General features: G+C 50.0%; 2 long non-coding RNA genes and 1 pseudogene across 3 annotated transcripts; 1 reads left to right on the forward strand and 2 right to left on the reverse strand.

Annotated features, from left to right (window-relative positions):
- The first annotated feature begins 908 nt into the window (after positions 1 to 908).
- On the forward strand, positions 909 to 5,480 carry LOC106150019. Its single transcript, XR_001236541.1, has 4 exons — positions 909 to 1,166; positions 1,645 to 1,899; positions 2,275 to 2,316; positions 4,903 to 5,480. It is a non-coding gene; the product is annotated as an uncharacterized LOC106150019 (long non-coding RNA).
- Positions 5,481 to 6,982: 1,502 nt separating this feature from the next.
- LOC106150021 lies at positions 6,983 to 14,703 on the reverse strand. Of its 2 annotated transcripts, none has more exons than XR_001236544.1 (3): positions 14,455 to 14,703; positions 7,840 to 7,934; positions 6,983 to 7,071 (listed from the first exon to the last, which is right to left on the reverse strand). It is a non-coding gene; the product is annotated as an uncharacterized LOC106150021 (long non-coding RNA). The 2 variants fall into 2 exon arrangements; XR_001236543.1 differs by lacking the exon at positions 14,455 to 14,703 and adding an exon at positions 10,796 to 10,824.
- A 2,854-nt stretch (positions 14,704 to 17,557) lies between these two features.
- Positions 17,558 to 19,167, reverse strand: LOC102022171 (annotated as a pseudogene).
- Between the last annotated feature and the right edge of the window lie 2,852 nt (positions 19,168 to 22,019).

Here is a 22,019-nt window from a genome sequence, read left to right on the forward strand (position 1 = left end):
GTGAGTGTGCCTACCAGCAATCTTCAGCATGTTTTGGGGTTTACAATGGATGAAAGCTGCTGGGTACCACAGGTGGAGCTGCTTGTCGTGGGTATGTGTGTGTTCTTTTTTTTTTTTTTCTCTCCTTGAGGTACTGAGGAAGGAACCCAGGACATTCACACTGGGCTACAGCCCCAGCCCTTTTTTTTTATTTGGAGACAGGGTCTTGTTGAGTCACTAAATTGCCCAGGCTGGACTTGACCTTGGGATTCTCCTGCCTTGGTCGACCTAAGGCCGCGATTACAGGCATGAGCCACGTATGTTTATGATTAAGGGTGCCAGATAGTTTCCAGAGTGGATGTGTACCTGAGATAGGATGGAAAAAAATAAGATAGGTGAAAAGGAGACTAGGAAAATCCTAATTTACAGTATTGTATTTTTAAGAAAGACTGCAACTCCAAGACACAAACACTAAGTGTTTCTCCCTCCTGGGAAACTCATTCGAAAAGGCTCTTAGAGACACAGTAAGCTTGCGGGGGCTCTGGGCCAGTGCTTCTCACCTGGGAGTGGCCTCAAGACAGCGTACTATTGAGCAGGCAGCTGATCTCAGCTTTAATTCACTTTCTGATGCAGCCCCAGAAGGGACTCGCCCTTCTCTCAGGGCCCCAAGGCCTCAGTGAGACCCTCCGTCTCTGACCGTGATGTACCTCTTTCTTGCTGGTCCCACTGTATCCCCTCCGAGTCTGGACTTCTAATTGTACCTAAGAAATTTCTTTACGCCTCTCACTGAGACATCCTGAAAATTCTCGTTCTGTGATAGAAGTCAGCGACCCTCACCCGACCCCGTGGGCGGCAGGAGCTGAGGCCCTGTCTCTCCTGAGGGTGTCTCTCTCCGCCTGGTGGGTGCACTTCTAGGACTGCTGCTCCGCTGGAACCTGCCCTGCCTCGGGAGGGAGCTGAGCTACCTTGGGGAGCCCTCTGAGAAAGGGTGAGGCCGTTCTCTTCAGCACTGTCCTCTCTCACAGCCGCTGCTGTTCCCCAGGACGCTGCCGCCAGACGGAGTCGCAGTCTCACCCCGTGTCCAGGCTCCTGGCATCCAGAACAAAGAACCGAGCAGGACACACGGATGTGGTGGGAAGGCGGAGATTACCACCGGCAGCGGAGTACACTCCGCAGAGCAGAGGCTGGTGAGAAAGCCGGGGCGAGGCTGACTCTTGAGCGGTGGCGTCTGGTTTTGGTGGGAGGTTTTTATGACAGTCCTGGGGTCTGAAGTGACAGCTGAGGGGGGCTCTGTCCAGTTCACTGAAAGTCTTCACCCTCACACTGGGAGCGGTTGTTTTTGTCCTGATGTGGCGCTAGGGAGAAGCAGCACAGCCGCCAAAGCCCATGGGGTGGGGGTGGGGTCAAACCTCACTGCTAAGGACGATGTGGTGACCCTGGCTCATGCCTGCCGGGTGATGGAAGCAGTGGAGCCCGTGCTTCTTGGGCTCAGGTCTGAGGTCAAGGAAATGTGATGAGGGCAGCGCCACGTTTGAGGCTCCTGTCTGGATGTTAGGGATACAGTGAGAGCTGATGGCCTCTCTTGTGGCGTCCCAGGGCCATAAGGCGTCCCGTTTGTTGGGAGCCTCAGGCCAGGATATTTCCTGCCTCCACGCCTCTGTGCAGATTGTGAGAAGACATCCCTTCTTCAAGACGCTCGATTTCCAGCTGCAGAAATTTTTGATATGCCGCCTTTGTTTGAGCATGATGTGCTACTGTCCTCTGCTGGAGAACTGATGAAACTGATAAAACTGTGCAAGTCTCCCATGCCTGTGGTAGATGTGGCATGCTCTTAGGTGTGGTGCCCTTGGGCAGTGTGCATCTTAGACAACTGTAACGCCAGCCATTCTCCACTCTTGTCCACACACACTGGAAGTGAAGGTGAGGACTGAGGGGTGGAGTGGGAGAAGTACACTGAAACCTCACAAAATGGTGGTTCAGGAGGTGAATCTGGCCCGTGGTTATGTTTTATTTGACCCACAGCGTTAAAAGAAAAACTAAGCCAGTATTTTGAAATTTGGAAGCTGGGTGTGATGGCAAATGCCTGTAATCCTGGATTATAGCGCTCTGGAGGCTGAGGCAGGAGGATTGCTGTGAATTCAAGGCCAGCCTGAACTGTATTGTGAGACCCTGTCCTCCCCCTCAAAAAAAAGAAATTTGGGGGATTTTTCAGAAAAATTTGCTGTCCTTAGTACTGACATTGATGAGGGCTGATCACTAGCTTGTGAAGTAAGTTATTTCCGTCTCCTTTACTAGGTTACAAAACCTGTGATGAATTTCTATGGAACTGGTTGCAGGGTAAGTGTTTACTGGTGGCCCCAGGCTCAGGGTCAGTGTCTCAGGAGCTAAGAAATGGTGACTTCAAGAGAATGCAGTGGGGAGGAGGCCACTAAGATTTGCTCAGGAATTTTCTGCTGCCTCCAGGGTTGGGGCTGAGTGTGACCTGAACTCTCTGGGTGGGTCTGCATGTCCTGCAGTTCTAAACTGGATCAACTCACACAAGAACTTTTCACTTGTCTGCAGAGAGAAATTTAAAAAAAAATTACATATCTGTGAAGAAACTGTCTTTGCCATCATTGCTGAGGGAGGGCAGTCATAATAACACCCGTGTCCACTGGGCATTTACTGTGTGTCCAGGGCTGAACTGCCTCATTTAAACTTCCCAGGATCCGTCTGCCCCTGTGTAGCTCCATTGTTTAGACTGATTGAGTGATTGATTGACTGATTTGCTGTACTGGGGATTGAACTCAGGGACTTTGAGCTATATCCCCGGTCCTTTATTTTTTAATTTTGAGACATAGTCTCCATAAGTCACCAAGTTGTCCAGATTGGAAGATCCTCCTGCCTCAGCTTCCCAGGGTGCTGGGATTATAGCTATGTTTAAAAAGCCCAGCCATATTTGGATTTATTTTACCGATAAACAACCTGAAGCCTGAGATGGCTAAGTAGTTTGCCCAAGAACAAAATAATTGCCTGGCACCTCTGCCCAGATATTGTGGGGTTCAGAAGTAGAACCTCTTAGCTGAGAAGCCCAGGTTGTCATGGTTACAGTGTGTTGGTATCTCAGCTTGGAATTTGCAGTGTCTTTTTGATCTTTGACCTCATGAACTCTGAGACCAAGTAGGCTGATGAGTCCCCCCGCATCATCTTACGGGGGCCCACAGTGCCATGCCAGGCACTCTACACAAGGTCTCATGGTCCCTCTGTGGCAGACCTGGAGATGGGGCTCCTGTGTCTGCTCCTCCTGACCTTGGGTCTGAGCTCCTCATTCTGCCAGGTGTCAGGGCATGCTGTGGCGTGGGGGCAGCGGGGCCTGCAAGAACTGCCGCCTTCTCTCTTGGAGACAAGCGTCTCCACCTGGCGAAGTCAGCAGCCTTGGCTCTGCCTGACCTCTCTGCTTAGGACCCTGGCTCATCTTTGATTCCAGCCAGGCTGGGAGCTGCTGGACTGCAGCTGCTACAGGGTTGAGCTCAGTCTTCCCTGGCGGTCAGGGCTTAGCCGGGACGCTGCGGGGTCATCAGTCCTGCCTGGCACCCGGCAGGGCCGAGGCAGGGACCAGTGAGCTCTGATGCGAGGGTGTTTGGAGCAGAATAAAGGGCTGGGCCACCTCCAAGCTGCGTGATTGTGGGGCAGGAAAGCAAGTGGAGGAAGAGGTGGGCAGTGCGGTCTCAGTCCCCTCTTAGCGGCCGCTCCCGCCCTCCCCGCGCCACCGCGGGCTGTGCCCCAGGGGCCTTGCCTTGCTCGAGGCCTCCTCGCTTCCTGACATTTTAGCTCCGTGCTTTTGTTTACACTGGATCCTTGCACTGAAGACGCCGCCAGCTAGATTAAAGAAAAGCTTTTCTTAGGTCGCGGAAAGGTGATGATTTGCATTATGTGGGAGTAGCCATCCAAGAGAGCGAGAAATTTCCCTCTTAAGAAGGAACTAAAGAGAGATTGCTGTGCTCCTGCGATTGTAACTCAGGGCGAGGTCTAAGCCGCAGGATGGGAACGTGTGTGGAATGGGCAGAGCGTGGAAAACCCCTGCGGTTACCTGTGTGAAATCCTGCCTGGGGCAGACGTCAAAGCAAGTGGGATGTGTTCCTTTGTTTATTTATTTATTTTTAATTAAAGAACAATTTGTTGCTGGGCATGTAACCCCAGCAGTCTGGGAGGCTGAGGCAGAAGGACTGCAAGTTGGAGCCCAGCACGGGTGACTTAGCGAGACCCTATCTCAAAACAAAAACAGGCTGGGGATGTAGCTCGTATGAAGTCTCCTGGTTTAATCCCTAGTGCTGGGGAGCGGGGAACACAAATCTTGCACGGACCCGGCCGGTTAGGGCCCACAGTGTAGGCAGACTCAGACCCCTACCAGAGTGAGGAGTCCTGGAGGACACTGGGCACGTGGAAAAGTCAACACCTCCAGGGAGATGGTGTCTGGGAAAGGCTGCAGTGTCGGGGTGGGCAGCGCTGGAAGCAGGTCCTGAGGGTGCATAAGGCTTTCCAGTTAGATGCGGAAGGGACAGGCAGGCATGGTGAAGGAACAGCATAGGCGGGGCCCTAGTGGCTGGAAACTGCAGGGAGGTTATGGGACACAGGGGTAGCCTGCAGGGGCTGCCTAGAATGTGGCCAAGCCCATGATCTCAATGGGAGAGCTTGGGGTGCCTTGGGGACTCTGATTATGCTAGCCCCAGGGTTCTTGAGCCTAAGTTCATTATTCTTATACTCTTATAATAAAAACCAGCTCTGCTTTTGTTCTTATAATGAAAGAATGCAGAAATAGTGGCCTCCTGGAACCTATAGGGCTTTGGTGTCACAGGGGGATCCAATTCTGTTTCTTAGCTGACACTCAGTAGGTTGGAGAGCAGGGAGCTTCCTTCCTTTTTTTTTTCCTTTTTTTGGTACCAGGAATCAAACTCATGACCTCACGCTTGCCAGGCAGGCGCTTGTGCTGCTGAGCTACGTCTCCGGCCCATGGAGCTTCCTGATATCAGGCGTCAGAGCCTGAGGAAAGCAGTCCATTTCCTGAGCCCGGCGTTGCCCTGATGCTTGCCTGTGTCGGGATGATGCCATCGAGGGAAGGCTGGCATGGGCGCTGCAAGGCAATGGAGTGGAAGGGGGCTGCGGCTTTCCTGAGCGAAGCGTTGGGATCTGGAAGTAGCGCTGGGCTGTACAGCACCAGGCGAGGAGCGTGGGATTCGGGACATTTTCAGCCGGCTCTGTGGTCCAGCTACACAGACTGTCTGGGAACAGGCAGAGAGCAGGTGATTCAGTGCTGGGTCCCGCTTCTGGATATCGCCCTGGGTGCTCAGAGCCGCGTCCTCCGAGAACAAAGGAGCGGCAGAAAGGGAGGACTTTCCCACCTAAAATGTAAGTGGAGAGTCCTAAGGATTTACAGTATGCATGAAAATGCCAGAGACATACTTGATGCTGTGTAAATTCAAACAAATGCATGAATGATGAAGTCTCCAGTCTTCAAAAAAAAAAAAGACCAAACAATGACTGTTATCTCTTGCTTGGTGCCATGTTTCTTGGGTTAACAGAATGGTAATTGTGCTTTCCTTGTATTTTCCACTCACACAGAGAATTGTCAGTGATTTGGGTCTGAACAACCCATAGCCAGGGTTACTCTTCTGCTTTGACATTTCTCCTGTCCAATCTAAATGCGGCTGCTTGTTTTGGTAGCCAGGTAGGCGTTCCTCACTCCATCCTTCATGTACGCGTTCATTCACCCATCTGTTGGCTGCACAAGTGGTCACTGAGCACCTGCCCTAGGACAGGAGTGGCCCTGTTGTGAGCAGGACGAGTTGCTGAGATGCTCACAGCAACAGGCCTAGGCTCATGGTGCACTGGTCGCAGGACTGGGCAGCCACCTGGGGGTGGCAGAGCCACAGAGGGGTGTTTCCCTGTACATTCTTTTTGAAAAAGTGAACCCTTTTGCAAAGTTATGAAATCATGCAGCAACTCCCTGTATATCTCTTAGGAGTGCTTCCTCTATTGCAGTGTGCAGAGAGGCAGCCTAGGGACTTGACAGCTCAGAGAAAAGAGGCAACAGCTTAGCCTATATACATGTCAGCCTCCGAGGCCACTCACTCATTCCTTCCTTTCTTCCTTCAGATTTTTTTTTTTTTGTGGTTTGGGGTTGGAACCCAGGTTCTTCACACTAAGCTACACTCTCAGCATTCCCTTTTTAAAAATTTGAGACAGGATCTTGCAAAGTCTCTCAGTTGCCCAGGCTGGACTCCAATTTGTGATTCTCCTGCCTCAGCCAACTAGACTTCTGGGGTTATAGATGTGTGCCACCCTCCCTGGCTTTTCAATTCATCTGTTCATCTAATAGGCATTTAATTGAGCACCTACTATGTGCTAGACACAGCTAGGTGTTGCATATGCAGCTGTAGTAACAATGTAGAAAGTATCTTCATGTTTTTCCAAACTTATTAAGCTATTCATGTAAACAGGAATACATATATATATATAATATATATATGCAAATTATGCCTCAGTGAAGTTTGAAAAAATTCTTAAAATGTGATTTACATTCACACAATGGAGAATTACCCTTCACCAAAAGAATGAGGTAGCGTAGGTGTGATTTGGAGACACCTTCAGGATGCAGCCCATGAAAAAGACAAAAGGCACAAGGATGGCCCAGAACTGTCTGTTGCATTTAGATAAGATCTGTCCATAGCTGCGCTTAGTGGTGCATTCCTATAATCTCAGCACTCTGCAAAGCTGATGAAGATTGCAACTTGGAGCTCATTATGGGCAATTTAACAATTTAGCAATATCTTATCTTAAAATAAAAAATGAAAAAGGGCCAGGGATGTAGCTCAGTGCAAAGGCCCTGAGTTCAGTCTTCAGCACCCTCCCCCATCTCTTTGCATCCAGGGACCAGCGACTCTCCTCACCCAGCTCCGAGGCCGCGTCTGTCCAGCAGCTGTGATTCTAAAGGGAGTTTTCAGCAGATGAGAGCACGGTCAGCCTGCCCACCCCGTCTCATTTTGAGGCTGTTGTTCTGGTTGCTGTGGGGAGGTTGGACTGGAGCTTGGGAGACCAGGAGGCTGCTGTAGACACCTGAGGGAGAAACAGTGGAGGGAGGGAGGGCCAGGGAGGGAGGAAGGCAGCCAGAAAGACACAGGGAGAGAGACAGACAGAGAGAGATTCCAGGGTGAGGGTTCCTGGTCGGCTGGTTGAACAGATGGGGTGTTTGGAGGAAGCCTGGCTATGCAGAGCTTGCCAGGCTGGAGAGAGGTCAGCAGAGCCAGGGAGGCTGGCTTCTTCGCTGGGGAGTGGATGCATCAGCTATCTGGGAAGGGCCCAGATTCTCCCCCGGGGCTGATTCAGCGGCCATCCCTCCCTTCATCCTGGGGCTTCCTGCCTGTGTCCTGGTGGGCTCGCCCCTTCCTGAGGTCTGGCTTTGTCTTCTTCTCTGATGTGAAGCCAGCAGGGTGCTTTTGGGAAGAGAACAGAGTGAACAGCAGACAGCAAAGGGCTTCAAAGACCCAGGGCCCCACCCTGAGCGGAGCAGTGTGGGCTTCAGGTGAGACCATAGAAATAAGCAGACTAACAAGAGGTCAGGCTGGATGGCGTCTCTTTCCAAGCTGTTCCCCATAGTTGGTTCTGCTGTGAATGGGCTTTGTGAGACAGGGACTTGGAAAGGCTCCTTGGGGACTGTATTCTGCCACCCTTGGGCCTGACTGGGAAGAGTGGAAGCCAGGGAGTCCTGTCATGGGCCTCTGGGAGTCTTGGGGTGCAGTCTCGCGGTGCATGTTGGTCTCCGCTGACCTAGTTCAGCCCATGCCTGGGGCAACAGTGAATGTCCTGTCCTTCGGGCTTACTCACTGTGAGCTGGCCAGGTTCCCAGAGCAAGACAGGCATCCGTGCATTTGCTGCCTTTGTCTCGTCTTGGAGGTCACACCATGTTGCTTCTGCCTGCTCTGCGGGTGAGACGGGAGGAGGAGAGGCTGTTGTGGCTGCATCTGGAAACATCTTGGGCCGCAAGTCTGGGGAGAGGGGCAGCAGCCAGGGAGACAGAGGGTTCAAAAACATCTCCTGCACACCGCGTTGAGGACTGTATAAAGAAAAGCCCACAGGGGTGGTTCCTGCTTCAAATCGCAGCCCACCCGCTGACTCCCGGAGTGACCTTTCTTCTACGTCTCCCTGCCTGCTCCGGATGAGAGGTCACTGAGCCACAGCGAGCAAGTGGTTCATCTCAGCGCTACAGGTTGCAGTTGGTCAGACTCGCTGTAAAGCCCTGTGCATGTCTTACTGATTATGAGTGAGCCAGCATGTGACAAATGTCCCCACCTTGTTACAAGGACTACACCATCTAGAGCTGACTGTGCGCTGGGGCACAGTAGGATTTGGTGGGAGCATCTTGCACCACAGGAGGAAAGTTTGGGGGAAATCCAACAAGCTGGAAGCCCTGTATTTGTGGGGGGAACGAGCCCTGTTTCACGGCACGGACTCAGCGAGCTCTTCCGGGTGGTGGCGGCATAGGTGTTGGCGTGGGACCTGCCCCTGGGCAGGGCGTGTTGTGTAACTAGCTGAATCATACCTGGAGATTCAGTGAAGACGGCCTCTGGATTAGAGGAATCCCATCATTCTGCCCAGGTGAGCACTGAATGCTCTGGACAGTTTCAGTTTGTTATTTTTCTACCTTGCCTGGCAGCACACGGCCAGTGTTTGTGCCTAGATATTTTTCCATTTGCAAAAATCTCTTTCCCTGCCCTAAGTACCTCACAGGGACATGGAAAACCTGCAAAGTAATTTTTGTTCATCCAACAGGAAAGAAAAGAGAAAGAGGTACTACCAAAATAGCAGACATTATTAATGCTGTAGGACTGTAAAAATAGTGATCAGGGAGTTGAGAATTAAGGCAGTATGGGACGACCATGCTAGTGAATATTTTAGAAATAAAACACACTGGCTAGAAGAATTATCGGAGCAGACTAATTATAGAACTGAGGCTATTAAGGGAGGAGAGGAAAAGCTACAGGGAGGGAAAAATGAGAAGAAAATTGGTGAAGAGAGAGAGGGGGAAAATGGAGCAGGAGAGAAGTATTTATGTTCATCATCTGTTGTAACGGCCGCATCTGAAATGTCATGCGCAGAACAGGAAGATGTTTGAGGAGGAAAGAGGCCATTGTTGAATAAGAATGATTGCTTTAATTTTTAAATTTTGGGTACTGGAGACTGAACCCAAAGGAAACCCTGCCACTGAGCTACATTCCTAGCCTTTTTATATTATATATTTTATCATTTATTTATTTATTTAAAGTGTTGAGAAGAAGTCTTGCAAAGACTTTAAGTTGCCCAAGCTGGGTTCAAACTTGCTACCCTCCTGCCTCAGCCTCCCAGAGTACTCAGATTACAGGCATGCACTACTATGCCTGACTTATTTTTAATTTTTATAGATGTCAGTTTCATTGAGGTATAATTTATATGCAACAAAATGCTCCCTTTTTCAGTGTATGGTAGTATGAATTGCTACAGATGCTCCCCCAACCAAGGAGTTCTAGAACATTCCAGTCTCCACCTCCTCCTTCCTGCCCACTCCTCAACCTGTTTCACTGTCTTCTGCCTCTGCCGCCACGGGACTGCTCCAGTCAAGGCCAGTAATGATTTGCCGGTGACCTGAGCAGCGGACACATTTGAGGTGGAAGAGGCAGGATGGAGGCACAGGTGAAGGTGGGGCTGCCTTTCTGGAAAGGTTCAGAGTGCGGTGGAAATGGAGGCGCTCAGACCTGCAGCCCGCAGTCCCCTTGACCTTTGAGGTCTGGCTGCTTCCTCAGAATGAGGAGTTTGGACGCCGGATGATGCAGAATTTGAACCACAGTGAAAAACTGGAAAAAATCAGCAGGAGGAACCAGTGGGATTGCTGTTGGAGACTGGCAGACCTTGTCTTAGTCACTTTTCTGAGACACAATACGTGGCAGCCACAGTTTAAAGTAGGAGGGGTTTACGCTGGCCCAGCTCAGAGGCTTCACTCTGCGGCGGGCAGGCGCAGGCGCAGAAGTGGCGTGGTGGGAGCGCCGGGACAGAAGAAAGCTGCTCATATCATGGCGACCAGGAAACAGAGAGTAAGGGCGGAGTCAGGAGGGAGGAAAACCTTTTCAGGCCACGCCCTCAGAGACCCGCCTCTTCGGACTAGGTGCCACCTTCCCAGAACCCCTATGATCCCATCACGTTCCCAAAGCCCCGCTTCTGCACGCCAGAGGCTTGTGAGGGACATTTTAGATCTGAATCCTAACAGACCCACTGGAGACTCCACCTGCCAGGTACGGTAGCTCCTTCTGCCAGGTGTCATTCCAGAGCACGTTAAGGAGAATTAATGCCAATCCGTCTCAGACCCTTGCAAAACATTACAGAGGAGGAAGTGCTTCAAGCTCACGCCTTTTTATAATAGCTATTCCATCCACGAGGGCGGGGTGCCTGGGACCCAAATATCTCCCCTTACTTCCTGACATTGTTGAGTGGGGGATTAAGTTTCCAGTGCATGCTTTTTGGAGGACACATTCAAACCATAGCACCCATGCTCACAGCAACATTATTTACAACAGCTAGGAGGTGGAAACAACCTGAATGTCCACTGATGGACGAGTGAGCAAAGAAAATTCTATACACACACACACACACACACACACACACACACGTATACATCCACATACACAATGGAATATTATTCAACCATGAAAAGGTGATCCAGACATATGAGACAACATGGACCACCCTTGAGGACATTATGCTAATGAAATAAGACAGTCACAGGAGGACAGAGTTGCACGAATCTACTTACATGAGGCATCTGAGGTTGTCACACTTAAGGGAACAGGCAGGGTAGTGATTGCCAGAAACTGGTATGGGAGGGGAGTGGCAGGTGCTGGTGGGGGTAGTGAGTCAGCCATGTGGGAGGAGTGAGTTCTAGAGATCAGCATTGGACTTATGATTAAGAACCGCAGGCTAAAAGTGGTGGGACACACCTGTAATTCCACCACTCTGGGAGGCTGAGGCAGGAGGATTGCAAATTTGAGGCCTTCCTGGGCAAGTTAGCATAGCCCTGTCTCAAAAAAAAAAAAAAAAAAGCCTGGGGATGTAGCTCAGGTGTAGAGCCTTTTCCTTGCATGTGGTGGAATCCTCCGTGCACTTTCGTGATGTGCATTGTATGGCTTGGAACATGGGAACTTCAGCAAATCTCACCAACACAGAACTGAGTAGGTGGCTCCAGACACAGAGCTCACCTTGGTGATTGTTTACCTGAGAGGCACCGCATTCAAGCCAGCCCAGCTCAACTCTGCTGTTAGAAGTGAACACTGGGGCTGCAGTTGGCGGTGACAGAGGGAGGGACCCTGTGTGCAAGGCGGCCTGAGGTGCTCCTGGGGCCCTGGCTGGCTTTTCTCCCTTGGGCAGGGTTTGTGAGAGCTCACCGAGCTGAGTACTTCTGCACGGAGGTTTCTCCTCGGTGAAAAGGCTTTTGAGCATGGGTGGGGCAGAGCTTTGGTGCTTTCCAGATGGAAGGAGACTAACATGTCATGCACAGCTGCTGCCTCCGTGCTGTGCCTGGGTGGTCTCCGGCCCTGGCTGGGCACCCACGTGGCTCCCTGTAGTTGGCCACCAGGGGCTCCAACCCTGGAGGAGTTGGAGGAACACATTCCAGCCCATGTGATTCATCCTGTCTCTGGCCGCTCACTCTCCCACTGCCCCATGGATGGGGCCACTGGGGACTCTTTCTGTGCCATTCATTCTGTCCCCCCATCTCCCAACTATCTCTGAGAAAACTCTCCAGGCTTCCAAGACCCAGGTTCCCAAATCAAAACCCAGCTTCTCTCTGTATTTCTGCTTTGCCGTTCTCTCCTTGAGGCAGAGTGGAAGGAAAGACCAGGGCTGACAAAGAAATATCAGTTACATTTTGACATTAGACAGCGATGAGGATGAGAAAGCTTTATGCAGCTACTAAATGCCATTGAACTGTGCACCTTAAAAATTTATTTGATGTTATGCAAATTTCACCTTAATTTTTTAAAAAAGCAGCGAGGCATCACTTAATAATTTTAAAATGTTATTGCACGACATTGCAACGCTACCCAGGAAACGTGTGGAGGGGATGAACTCACACCTCTCACTCTGTCCCGGCTAATTGGAGCCAGTTCAGGTTTCTGGCTGCGGCAAACTGACTTTATGTGATTAATTTAGCAAATGTCATGGTCAAGAGGACAGGCCGTGGATCAGGCCAGCGTAGGTCCGCAGCCCGGCTCTGCCACTTACAAGTCGTGTGACCTTGGCAAGATTTTTAATTTGAAAAAATTGCTCACTTATTATCAGCAGCCCAGAAGGAAATGTGTGAATATTATACAATATTCGATGTTTAACCTTTCATGTCTTAGGAGCTTTCACCTGGGGGGGTGGTGGCGATGTCAGATCCAGCTGAGAAACACGCAGGAAGAAAGAGTGTAATCATCAGAAGTCAAAATATTCCAAAGTGCTCCCAAATGTTAGAAAAATTAATCACCAACCAAAAAAGCACTTCTGGGCACTGCAGATACTTACACTCTTTGTGCTGCAGTTTTGTTACCAGTGACTCAGGAGTAATTAGGTGCAGTGAGATAAAGGGTGTTTCATACTCAGTTTGGTGGCTGCAAGCTTTGCGGTTGCTATAATAATAATTACTATTATGAATCCACTCATTAGTGTAATGTGAATTCTGTGAGGGCAAGAAACTTTCCTGATTCCTTCCACCCAGTGGACCCAGCTTTAAATGGAGTGCCCTGCACTCCATAAATAATTGTTTAATGAGCGATTGATTGAATTACATCAATATTTGAAGTCCAAGATGCCTTTGGAGGTTGTGGATTGAATCATACTTTTTCTTCTCCATTTTAGTTCTCAGATTCTTCAGAATCCTCCTGGGGTGTTCAGCAGAACAGCTGTTATGCAGGGAGGTCAGGGACACACGGGTCAAGCGAATGTATACATTGCAGGAGCCTGTTATTTGGGCTCCTGAGATCTAGGAGGCTGTGATGGAGGATGGTGTCACCATGCTCAGAGATCAGTCTTTCCTGGAAGTTGGCCTTGGTGTTGTGGAGCCTGTGATGGCCAGGGCGGCTCAGCAGATGGATTCTCCTGGAAGGAAAGAGAGAGAGAGACAGAGACAGAGACAGAGACAGAGACAGAGAGACAGAGAGAGACAGAGGGAGAGACACTCTGGAGAGGTCTGCAGTAAGATTCCTGCTGCCTGTGCTGACGGTTGGGGAGAGGACACTAACTAGTTGTGGGGTCCCAATGTGATGGGAGGCTGGAGAGAAAAAGCTACATAAAATGGCTTTTGCCCCAGATGGCTCACTTGAGATGTTAGTAAGAATTGCCTCCTCAGTATTCTATAGCCATGACCAGGAGGAGGCCAAGGAGAGAAAACAAAGAGACTGAGAAAAAGCAGCTTCTTTTGCTGCAGCACTAAGAGAAACAGACCCCAAGTCTGATTCCTGGGCCCCCAAGAAGAACTTGATGACTGCATTCATCTGCTACCACGGTTAAAAGCCAGGCCACCTTAAGAGGAACTGCCCTAAGAGGCCCCATGGGCCATGCCCTGGATGCAAAGGAGACCACTGGAGATCCGTCTGCCCTCTGAAGAAGTGGAGGCCCCAGAGCTCAGACCCATCCTACCAGTTAGTCCAACAGGAATGAGAGGGCTTGGGGCATGGTCTGCCTTCTCCCTCTGGCCAGACTGTCATCTCCATAGAGGAGCCCTGGGTAATCATGACTATGGAGGAACAAGAATACAGACTGTTGCTAGACACAGGTGCAAGTCTCTCGGTCCTTCTTTTCAATCCTGGCCTTCCTTCCAGCCATCATACCTCAGTGAAAGGAGTCACTGGTGAGGAGGTAATAAGCTATTTTTGACAACCCTTAGGCTGTAACTACTTGTTAGATCCTTCTTGTGTGTCTCTGTCTTCCTGAGAAACCACTTTGAAGATACCACCATGTATTACAGCAGCCATTGATATTTTCCTACTAATCTATCCATAACTCTGTAATGTTTGTATTGTTCCTATCCTATTTCATAAATGGATGCATGTTTATTATTATGTGTTTCCTACAACAACCATTGAGAATAGTTAATGATTATTAAAAAAAAAGAGACAGAGAGAGAGACAGAGAGAGAGACACACAGAGAGAGACAGAGACAGAGAGAGAAACAGAGAGAGAAAGAGAGGGTGCAGGTGGTGCTATCTCTCACACAGGGCCTTTTCCTTGGGCTGGAGATGTTATGGTGGCATGGGGCTCCCGGAGGGCCGAACCCCACCATGACAGCTGTGTGCTGTGCCTTTTCTGTGTCTGGCTCACACACATTTCCAGGGCTGCCTAGTGTGCGACCCGAGGGCCACCCACACATCTCCATCACCCCAAAGCCTTTTTGAAATTCCTCATCCACTCCTCGCGCTCCAGCAGCACATCGCTTACCTTTCTGATTGATTCTTGTTTGGACTAATTGACCGGGGCCTTTGTCAGCCTTCAGGTTAACTTTAACTTCTGTTCCTCAAACCTCCTTAGATTCCTTTTCTAGGTCTGAAGGCTTCATTGTTCCTTCAGAATCCTGCAGTCCTGGGGCGTCGCTGACAAACTATCTCAGGGCCCCCAGCAATTAGGAGGGACTCTCTAGCCTTCCGAGCCATGGCCAATGCTCTCCACCTGAGGATCCCTGTGGGCACACGGGCTGTGGTTGTTCTCAACAGTGACCTTTGTCACGCACCACCCTAGCTCTCTTGTGTGCCTGGAGTCACATGTGACTCCTGTGACACCTGTGACTCCTGTGTCACCTGTGACAATGCTTCCTTGTCACCTCCCAAATAAATGGTTTCTACCCAGATCTTTGCTGCAGGGTCTGCTTTTGAGGGGAATTCCAGCCAAGAACCCCATTATGTGCTGGTGTCTCACGTCCAGCTTGCCACTATTGAGGCTCAGAGACATCATGTCACAGATTTGCCAGGGTCCCAGAGCAATAAGGATAGAACCAGGGTACTTCACCATACCGGTGTAGCTCCTAAGCCTGTCTGGTCACAGTTTCCAGGGACTTCACCTAAGCCACTTCTTCTTCCCCAGGATGCATGACCTTGGGCAGACCTCCTGGGGCCCCTGGTCTCATCCTCACATGTAACCCTGCCTTTTCATACGGTTGAGACAAAACACCCGACACCCAAAGTTAAAGGAGGAAAGGTTTATTTAGCTCACAGTTTGTAGAGCTTCCAGTCCATTATTGGTTGGATCTGAGGCAGGCACATGGCACACAGGCATTGTAGAGGAGAAACAGTTCATGGTGCCCAGAAGGTAGCAAAGCAAGTGAGGGACTACTGCAGCTCTTTCTGCCCCTCTTATTTTATCCAGGGTGGGTAGCACTCCCATCCTTAATCCTAGTGCCCTGAGCGTAGCATTGCACCATGAATCAATCCCAGCATCACACACTCTAGATCCAGCCACCTCTGAAAAAGCCCCAGCTATGACCACATGAGGCTTTGGAGGGACATCTAGACCCAAGCCAGAACAACCCCTCTCCATGTTTGAACTCACTCTTCTCTATGCCTGGTGTGAACTTTCTTTAGTTCCTCCCTGTCTCAAAATCTCCCTTGGGTTGAACAAGTGGCCAGAGAGACTTAGAACATATGTTATACTCATAGCTGTGGCTATTACAGCACAAAGATGCAGATTAAAGTCACCAAAGGTAAAAGCACCTAGGACCGAGGCTGGGAGGTGCCAGGAACATGTTTTCCTCAGCTTCTCCTATGGGACTGTGAAGTCGCACTTGGTTCTTCCAGCACCAGTGTGAGATGTGTGGCTGCCCTCAGTGTTAATGAATGAACCTGCAGTACTGGGGATTGAACCCATTCTCTTTCCACTGAACTACCTCCCTCCCCAGCCCTTTTCTGTATTTTTAATTTTGAGACAGGGTCCTGTTAAGTTGCCAGGCTGGCCTTGAACTTTCGATCCTTTTGCCTCAGCCTCCCAGAGTGCTGGCATAATAGGTGTGCACCGCCACGCCTAACTCAAATGGATTTCTAGTGTCTTCTCTGCCTCTAAAATACCGTGAATCAAGTTAGTTGATTCATATTTTCCTAACTATATATTTTTTGGTGACATAGACTTTTAATTCATCACTATCCTCTCTGTGGCAGGGGAGTTGGGAATGGTACCCCGAAATTCCCCAAGAGGACAGTGACTTGGCTTCTTGGATGGAGATGTGATTAGATTTGACTGTATCCAAGGACCCTTCCCTCACCATGCAAAAAGCAGCAGAGGCTCCTGAAATCTGAGTCTGAATCCCAACCTTAGACTCTGTGCTTCTGCCTGGGCTTGAGCTGGGTTTGGGAGGTTTGCACACTCTTGAGTCCATTCATCCTGGGTCTGCCCAAAGCCAGGTTTAGTGGTTCTGAGAGCTCAGGGGTACACAGTGGTTGGCAAGGAGCACCCCCAGCTTTCTGCAGGATGGTGACTTCCAGAAAAAGAGCCTAGATCCACAACAACTCAGCTGCAGAAGAGGAAAAGCTTCCTTGATCCTAAACCCAGAACCAATATATACCATTTCTGTCTAACAGTTTTGAGCTGAAAAAAAAAAGCGTCCCTGGATCTCTAGAAGGTTGTGCTTCAGAGCTGCAGCATTTCAACTGTATCTATCTCTCCTCTTGCCTATGATTTTTTTTTTTTTCTTCTGGTACCAGGAATTGAACTCACGATCTTGCGCTTGCCAGGCAGACGCTTTACTGCTGAGCTAAATCCCCAGCCCCATTGCCTATGATTTAGTCCGTCTGCTCAAAACAGAATTCTGAGGTGTTTTTGTGGGCTGAGGACTGGACAGAGTTCAGCTCTGCTCACAACTGCACCAGCTTTTCCAAGCCTCTGAGCAGGCAGGGCATGAGGCTGGCTCAATAGAGACCTTCTGCTCTGTCTCAATTTTTCTGGTGGGGTGGGGTGGGGTGAGTGTGGGTGGGTGGGTGCTGAGCTTCCGGTTGTGCCTTCATTAGATCCTTACTTAGAGTAATCTAGAACTCTGGAACCTGCCTCCTCTGGAAGGGCCCAGCAGGGCTCTTCACAGGCTTTAGACCTGGCCCTCTCTAGAACAAGCCACCTCTAGAATCACTCAGGAACAGAGTTGGTGTGTGCTTACTCTAGATAACTGTGAATTCTTCCAGGCTTCTGAAGATGCAGGGGAGAAGCAACACCTCATCTAGAAAAGATAAAGATGGTCAACTCCAGTAGGGAAGCAGCCACCTGGGAGTCCTGTTGATATGGGCAGGAAAGAGCAGATGGTCACTATGGCTTCTAGAGCTGCCATGAACTTCTCTAGACATTGCCTGCCATCAGGGAAAGGTGTTCTGTTAGCTCTAGAATGTCCAGCAGTTCCAGAAAGCCACCCCATCTTTTCCAGTTTGGCTAACTAGAATCATGCTGGGTGCCCACCTGCTCCAGGACCACCTCATTGGTTTATCCAGAGGCCACCAGACCTCCAGAGAGTGGCTTTAGATACATCCAATCTATATATAAAGTCTCCCTGGCTTCTTCCAGGGCGCAGTCCTCATGTTGGATGCCAGAGTGGAGACAAGTCAGAACTGGTGCCCACCCACTCTGGCAGGAAGGCAGCCTCAGGCTTGAAGATCTTCAGGAATTTGGAGTCTGGCAGGGTGAAGTTGGCCAGGTAGATGGTGTCTCTGCCAGCTACAGAAGCAGCCCAGAAGCCAAAGGTGCCAGTGGTCCTGACGGTGTGGTTGCACTGTGTGAGCAGGGTGAAGTCCTTCCTCAGGGTGCCCTCTCCCCCATCACCAGCATAGACCACAGCCCCCTTGGGAGTATTGATGTTTTCCCTACACCAGTTCATGCCACTGCTGGTGACCACAGAGTCTTTGTGCTGGGCCCGGAGCCCATCCATGGAGGTAAGGCTAGGCGCCTGCCACACCCTTCCAGTACTGGGGCATCACCTGCACATAGTCCACACAGACCCCCATAAAGGACCACTGCTGGGACCCCACGCAGCCCAGGCACAGCTCCCTCAGCAGGCTCTGGGCCTCCTCTGGAAGGTGGTTGTGAAGGGTGAACTCACTGCGGATCTGTTTCTGGAGACGGTGGAAGAAAGTCCAAGAGCAAGGGAAGCCCAAGAGCTTCAAAAAGGGGTACTTCAAGCAAGAATACTCCTCGGACATGTAGTCCTGCAGCTGCAGCTTCTGCCATAGCATGTGACTGTCCACCTCGGGGGCCAGCACAGCAGGGTGATCCTGAACACAGAGACCAGTGCAGCGTGCAAAGGCGTGGTGGCCGTTGTGCTGGGCCAGCGTGAGTCGCAAGGCGTACTGTCCCATCTGGTTACAGAAGCAGCCATGGGACCGATAGTTCAGGTTCCTGAGAATGGGGCAGGGTGCTGGGGACAGGAAGAGGCGTTGGCACCCAGCGATGTTCCTGGCAGGCGTAAGGACACTATGAGTGTCTGCAGGTGGCGGTCTGGGAACAGGACTGATAGACCAAGGCCATTTTGGAAGATGTGGAGGTAGAGAAAGAGACATATCCCTGACAGGACGCTGATGAGCAGGAAGGAACAGGCACAGCTGGTGGGGGCTGGGCGCCCACAGGGCTATAGGACAGCAAAGATGACTTGGGGATGCTTGTGACTGAAGAGGCTAAAGGCGTGGACTCCGGTGTGTGAGGCAGGAGGAGGCAGGGAGCCTAAATCCTAGGTTGGAGGGATGAGAAGCTTGGAATGTTGGAAGCTGTGGTGGAAATGACTGGTTTCCAGGCTAGCAATGGTGCAGGTTCCTGCGCCTCTGGGACTCTCCCGCCCCTCCAATGTGGAACACGGCAGGCCGCCGACCCCTTCTCAGGTGCACCTGTCTGTGAGGGGCACAGTTCACCACTGAGATGACAGGAAGTGACCAGGTGAGTGGAACAGGAGAGGCTGGAGGAGGGATCTTGTGCCTGGGGGAGCAGGTGCTGGGCACGTGGAAGAGAGGCTGCAGGGCCTTGGATCCTGGGTCTCGGCGTCCAGCATCACAGAGCCACTCACCTGAGCACCTGTAGAGTGGCAGCGGGTCTGGAGCTGGCTTCACATGGTTTGGGAGTGTGGTCAGGGAGCGCTGGCTACAAATGTCCCACCTCCCCGGATGCCGGGGGCCTCAGACCGGCAGCCCCGGCCTCCATGCTGGCCCTCAGACTGGGAGCAAGGGGTGGGGGCAGTTGGGATGAGGAGGAACGCAGCCTTCGCCCCCCAGTGCTGGGCAGGTCCTAACTAGCTTCTGAGTCCTAAGAAAGACTATTTTCCTGTGATCACTCTGCCTCAGAGTCCTCCGGCTGTTTAGACAAGAGCAGCTGCCTGAGCAAGGCTTCTGGGTAACCCTTCCTGCTTGTCCCACACCCCTGTGGCCCAAGGATTTCCCCTTCCCCTTCCTTTCTTCCCCTTCTCTATGTTTTGCACATGTGATTTGACAGTCCAGCTAGTTATCTCCCCTGTAACTGCTTGGGTTTTGCTTTGTTCTGTTTTCAGCTCTTTGCAGCAGGCTGGCTCTCTGAGATGACGGGTCTCTTGCTTCCATAACAGTGTTTAGGGAGGGGTTCTTATCTGAGACTTTGTCCTTTTTTTTTTTTTTTAACAGTACCAAAGTTTTATTAAAGGTAGGAAAAGAAATAGGCTCTGCAGAGTGCATTTGAAGTACACACCACAGTGTGAGGTTGGGCCACCATCCAAGAGTGAACACAGTGGTCAAAATCTCAATGTGGACCACCCTTTTTGTACCACCCACTCCTCAGGCTGAACATCAGGTCTAGACCATCCTATCAAAAACCTGCTTGACCTCTTGAGAGAAATTCATGTGCTGGGCTTTGGGAACTGTTACCACATGTGTCCTGGGATTTTGTAATTAACAGTTTATACCTTCTTCCCCAGCCGGTTTTGTCATGCCCTAATCTCCTGTCTCATTTCCCTGAGAGACAAAAATCCCTATAATTCTTTATGGGGTGCTGAGGGAGTGAGGTCTTTGTCTTCTACAGCTTCTTCAAGCTGGAAGGGGATGTAGACCCTGCTTACTAGGAATTATGTGCTCTCCAGCCACCTTGGGGTTCTGTGGCTCACTGGCTAGGTTGAAGAGGAAAAACTGTTAGCAGACAATGAGAAAAGAATTCATGATCATTGAGCTGCCTATTTGATAGGAGAAAGAAAGTAACTTTACTATTACATTTAGGATGTAGAGCCCAAATATGAGGAGCATATTTCTATGCTTCTAGTGGAAGGCAAAGTATGGAAAATAGAAAGGTTCAATTATCAAGTGCCTGAGACACATAACCTTAGCAAGATTTCCCACATAATGGATCTAATTAAAGATAGGAGGACCCTCAATTCAGGCACCCATTTAAGCTGTGGTGAGTTAGGGCCATTTGTGACTCTACTCATCTGTACCTGGAGCAGTACTGGAGTCTTGCTTTCTGAAAAGGAGCCTCAGGTCTTCCAGAGATACCCAGGAATACCTTTCTTCTTAGGCCTGTGAAAATTCTAGTTACCATTTTCCATGTAGGATTTTTATAGCTTGTTTCTACATCTCTTGAGGAAGGACCAGAGTGGTTTCTCAGGAACTGGGCATAAAGCTAGGGTCTTGAGGGGCTGTAGGGCTGCCCTTCTTGCCTCCCTATCAGCCTTTTGATTTCCCAGTGAGACTTTTGATGTGTCTCTTTGGGATCCTTTGCAATGAATAACAGCAACATGCTTGGGGAGATAGAGTGATCTAAGACTTGTAGCATTTTCTGCTTGTGTTTTACAGATGATTGCTTATTAGTCAGTAAACTCTCTTCCACATTGCTGCCTGGGCATGTAACACCAGAAAGCCATATTTGGAGTCTGTATAGACATATAGATTTTTCCTTTTCCTAATATCAATGCCCAAGTAAGAACGAAGAGCTCTTCTGTTTGAGCAGAGGTCCCAAGAAGAAGTTGGCCTCGATAGCTTGTTGTGAACTGACAATGGCATAACTTCCCTTTTGATGTCCTTCTTGGACAAAGCTACTTTCATCAGTGAACCATATCTCATCACAGTCTTAACGGGGCAGATCACTGATCACTGAATCCTTGATTCAGTGATCAATGATCCCTGAATACTTGCTTAGGTGTGGGAGATTACTTGTTCATCGGAGTGGTTAACTTCCGGGCCAGTAGGCATTAGAGAGGCAGGATTAAGAGTTGTGCAAATTTTTATAACAACCTCAGGGGTGTCTAAGAGCATAGCCTGGTACTTGGCAAGCTGTTCCGCTGTTAACCACAAGTAATCTTTTGTCTCCAGAATAACTGACCTGATGGGGATCAGGACTTCTACTTTCTGTCTGAAAGTCTTTCTCTGTTAGCATAGTTGTAGCTACTACTCCCCTAAGGCAGAGTGGCCACCCAGCAGCCAGTCCATTTAACTTTTTGAAAAGTATACCACTGGGCAGAGTTCTTGTTTTGTCAAAACACCCAAAGAAATTCCTCTCTCTTCTGATATAGAGGAAGAAAAATTTCCTTATGTTAGGTATTGCATTATACCATGCAACAGGATCCAGCAGTTGGCTAATTTGGTCAGGGAGACTTGGTGTAATCCCAATAAGTAGAGTGCATTTTGGCCACTGTTGAAATTTGAAAATCGTCCCCAATTTTGCTGGTGAATCTCCTCCTAGCAAGGGAGTAGAATACTGTGAGATAATTAGAAACTCATGGTTAAACATCTGTCCTGCAAAGTGACACATAAGCAGGAGTAAAGAATCTCTGACTAGGGGTTTGTTATGGTTGATAACGCTGTGTCAGTTCGAGTAGTCTAGAAGCTTAACTGAGTGACTCAGCAGTTCTACATCCTGGAGTGAAAAGGACACGTGCTTGTCGCTCTAGGATATTGTTCAATGTGTCAGTTTGAGAAGTTTAGAGGGTTAACTATGTGACTCAGCAGGGAGCCAGGGCCCTTACTTTGTACTCATCCTGAGCTTGTGCAAGAGGAGGGCCTGGAGATGGTGTGGGTGTAGAGGACAGCCCCCAGGAT

Source organism: Chinchilla lanigera, unplaced genomic scaffold, assembly GCF_000276665.1.
Source record: "Chinchilla lanigera isolate Chin_1 unplaced genomic scaffold, ChiLan1.0 scaffold00059, whole genome shotgun sequence".
Classification (NCBI taxonomy): domain Eukaryota; kingdom Metazoa; phylum Chordata; class Mammalia; order Rodentia; family Chinchillidae; genus Chinchilla; species Chinchilla lanigera.